Genomic DNA, 4,694 nt, shown 5'->3' with positions numbered 1-4,694 from the left:
TAGTGAGGTACCTAGTCAGATTGTGAGTAGATAGATTGTTGGGAGGGGCTGGTAAAGACTCGGCGGTCTTGGTGCATGTCGGCACCAACTACAAAGTTAGTGGTAGGTGGGATGTTCGACTTCTCAGTCAGGTGCCATCTTTTATGTTGTAATGGATTGCACCTGAATGAGGTGGGGGCTGCGGTGCTGGGAGGCAGGATGGTTAGAAGGTTGGAGGAGCTTTTAAACTAGGAGCCTGGGGGAGGGTTTAGCTAGAAGCTATGGGTCAAACAGTGAGAACAGTAAGGATGGGGGTAGTGAACAAAATGGGGGTGGCGAAGGGGGGAGGGAAAGATCAGCCAGCAAAGGGTATTTGCAGGGGTATTGACACAGGAATTACTGACATAGGTATTGCCCATGGTATTCCCAAATTATTATATTATGACAATTATGGTTCAACAGTACGTTATATAGAAAATGATGTCTATAGCATAAGGGAAAATAACTACATCAGGGGGGAGGGTTAGAAAGACCTAATAGGTCAAATAGGGATAGTAGTAAAAAAAGGCTGTCTTAATTATGATGGGGGTGCTAAGGGAGGGAGGAGAATAACAGTCAGTAAGAGTAATTCTAGAAAGGCACTTGTAAATAATGATAAGATACCATTAAAACAAAAGGGCAAGGGAAATATTAAGTTAAAATGTATGCTTGCAAACACAAGAAGCCTATCAGGTAAAATGGGGGAATTGGAACGACTTGTATCAAAAAATCAATATGATATTATAGATATTACGGACACAAGGTGGGATGACTCCCACGACTGGGTTGCAAATTTGGAGGGAAATTCACTTTTCAGGAGGGATAGGGCTACCAAAAGGGAAGGAGGGGTATGTCTCTATGTAATACCATATCTAAAACCAAACTTAATAGATGTTATTTACAAGGGGACTGGAGATAACATGGAATCGCTATGGGTTGAGATCACAAGTGGGGGAATTGAAGCAAAAAAACTAGTCATTGGCATGTGCTACAGACAACCAGATATTAGCATACATGAGGAGGAGGAACTCTTACAGAAAATTGAAAAAGCTGCGGGAATGGGGGACATCCTAGTGATAGGGGATTTCAATTATCCTGATATAAATTGGAGTAACGATACATATGTAACAGCTAGGAGCAGCAGGTTACTAAACACATTAAAGGATAAATACTTGTCTCAATTAATCGAGGACCCAAGCAGAGGTAATAATATTCTGGACCTAGTTATTACCAATAATGTGGACATTATATGAAACATTACAGGTGGGGAGACCTTGGGAAACAGTGATCACTATATGATCACATTCGACATTAGTTTCAAGAAACATAGCTATAAGGGATGAACCAAAACATTAAACTTTAGAAAAGCTAACTTCCATATGCTGAGACAGGCACTAAACGACATTGACTGGGAAGTTTTGTTTCATGGTAAGGACACATCGGAAATGTGCGATGCTTTAAAAGGGTTGCTTGATAGCAATATTCACAAATTCATTTCCATGGGCAGTTAACGCAGGAGTACTAAACACAAACCAATGTGACTTAATAAGGAGGTAAAGAAAAGAAATGGCTAAAAGAGGCATGCTTTCAAAGCATTTAAATCAATCGGAGGGGAGGAGTCATTCCAGTATTACAAGGAAAGCAATAAAAGAGGCAAAAAAGTAATAAGAGCAGCTAAAATTGTAAACAAAAAGCAAATCGCTATAGAGAGTAAAGCCAATCCTAAAAGTTTTATAAATAAATAAACAGTAAAAGGTTAAAAAGGAGAACGTAGGTCCATTAAAAGATGAACTGGGAGCCTTGATAAACTATGACAAAATAAAAGCGGATATACTGAACAATTTTTTTTCATCAGTATTCACCAGGGAGGGTCAGAAGGTGATAGTAGTGCATAACGACAGTGAAGGTTCTTGGCTAGATGCTTGTTTAAGTGAAGAAGTAGTCCTGGAGAGACTAAGCAACATAAAGATTAATAAATCACCAGGCCCAGATGGTTTTCACCCGAAGGTTATTATGGAGCTTAGGGCACAGCTAGCAAAACCCTTATACTTGATTTTCTATAGTTCAATTAGATCAGGTATGGTACCGAGGGATTGGCGTATAGCTGAGGTAGTGCCATTATTTAAAAAGTGATCGAAAAATCATCCTGGGAACTATAGACCAGTTAGTATAACCTCTATAGTGGGTAAAATATTGGAAGGAATTTTGAGGGATAGCGTAGAGGATTATCTGCGGAGTACTAAGTTTATTAGCAAGAGTCAGCATGGGTTTTTGAGGGACAGATCATGTCAAACTAACTTAATTAGCTTCTACGAGGAAGTGAGTGAGAATTTTGACCAGGGCAAAGCAGTAGATGTGGTCTATTTAGATTTTGCAAAATCCTTCGATACAGTGCCTCACAAGAGACTGATCATCAAATTAAGGGAACTTGGCCTAGGAAATACTATTTGTACATGGATAGGTAATTAGCTGGATAACAAGGTACAACGAGTAGTTGTGAATGGGATGTTCTTCAGCTGAGCACCAGTAGTCAGCGGAATACCACAAGGGTCCGTACTTGGCCCGCTACTGTTCAATATATTTATCAATGATCTAGGAATAGGCCTGGGAAGCACAGTGTCAATCTTTGCAGATGATACTAAACAGTGTAAGGTAATTAATTCAGAAATCGATGTGGAGTCTCTGCAGAATGACTTATTTAAACTTGAAACCTGGTCGTCTAAATGGGGAATGAGGTTCAGTATTGAAAAATGCAAAGTTATGCCCATTGGGATTAAAAACAAACTTGCATCGACACACTTGATGGGGAAAATATAGGGGTAACAATAGTGGAAAAAGATTTGGGGTGCTCATAGATAATAGGCTTAATAACAGTATACAATGTCAAAATGCAGCAAAGAAGGCAAGTAAAGTCCTTGCGTGCATAAAACGGGGTATTGAGACAAGGGACGAGGATGTAATCATGCTGCTGTACAAATCATTGGTACGTCCCCACCTGGAATAGTGTGTTTAGTTTTGGACACCATATTATAAAAAAGATATCGGGGAACTAGAAAGAGTTCTTAGGCGAGCTACTAAATTGATTAAAGGGTTAGAGACACTGGAGTATGAGGAAAGGCTTACTAGGTTAAATATGTATACACTAGAAAAGAGGCAACTAAGAGGATACATTATTAATATCTTCAATTATGTAAAGGGTCAATTCAAAGAGTTAGCAGGGGATTTATTTATCATTAGAACTCTGTATAGGACATGGATGGGGATCATTAGATCAACAGTGTCTAGGTCGACAATGTTTAGGTCGACCACTATAGGTCGACAGTCACTAGGTTGACAGGGTTGGAAGGACGACAGGGTTTCTAGGTCGACCTGTGCTAGGTCGACAGGTCAAAAGGTCGACCTAGACAGTGTCGATCTTCAGACCGGATCCCATAGGACACGTGGGCACTCACTGAGGCTAGAGGACAGAAAATTCCATACAAAACGTATTAAAGGGTTCTTCACCGTAAAGGCAATAAGGATTTGGAACTCCCTACCGGAGAAGGTAATAATGACGTACTCTATAAATGCATTTAAAAATGGATTGGACAGTTTTCTAGCTGAAAAAAGTATCCAAGGCTATAGCATTTAATATATTGACATTAAGTATCTGGGAGTGGTACGAAATATAGTTGTCAATTGGTATGGAACCATTACTTCAGCTGGTGCATTATAATGTGCACAGCTTAATACAGAATACAGGTTGAACCCGATGGGCATTTTGCCTCTTTTCAACCTCATTAACTATGTTACTATGTTAGGATATGTATCTATTATGTTCATTTAATGTGAGACCAACAGCAACACAAAGGAACCACACATGCACTTGAGAATACATTTTATTGTAACATATTAAGAGTAACCCCACTATTGAAATGTGATATCCAGAACTCTTTATAAATAGAAAGTGTGATTTCCTGGGGAATCAAGTATAATTAAACTGAAAGATGACAGGATCTCATAAACATAGTATAACATAGTATTATTAGCAGCGGGGGCTATAATGACTTTATTGGGAGAGAAATCTTCAGAATACAAATAGCAGTCTCTGTAAAAAAGATATCTTATTTTAGTATCAGATTTTCTAACTTTTTTCACACACTTTACTTGTTTATAATATATTTCATAATGGCTGAATAATTTTAAACAATGATAATAAAAGATATGTTTTATCTATTAATTAGAGATGAGCGCCTGAAATTTTTCGGGTTTTGTGTTTTGGTTTTGGGTTCGGTTCCGCGGCCGTGTTTTGGGTTCGAACGCGTTTTGGCAAAACCTCACCGAATTTTTTTTGTCGGATTCGGGTGTGTTTTGGATTCGGGTGTTTTTTTCCAAAAACACTAAAAAAACAGCTTAAATCATAGAATTTGGGGGTCATTTTGATCCCAAAGTATTATTAACCTCAAAAACCATAATTTACACTCATTTTCAGTCTATTCTGAATACCTCACACCTCACAATATTATTTTTAGTCCTAAAATTTGCACCGAGGTCGCTGTGTGAGTAAGATAAGCGACCCTAGTGGCCGACACAAACACCGGGCCCATCTAGGAGTGGCACTGCAGTGTCACGCAGGATGTCCCTTCCAAAAAACCCTCCCCAAACAGCACATGACGCAAAGAAAAAAAGAGGCGCAA

The sequence above is a fragment of the Pseudophryne corroboree genome, chromosome 5, assembly GCF_028390025.1.
Source record: "Pseudophryne corroboree isolate aPseCor3 chromosome 5, aPseCor3.hap2, whole genome shotgun sequence".
In the NCBI taxonomy this organism is placed as follows: Eukaryota; Metazoa; Chordata; class Amphibia; order Anura; family Myobatrachidae; genus Pseudophryne; species Pseudophryne corroboree.
The sequence above is the reverse complement of the archived record's forward strand: the minus strand, read 5'-3'. Positions refer to the sequence as shown.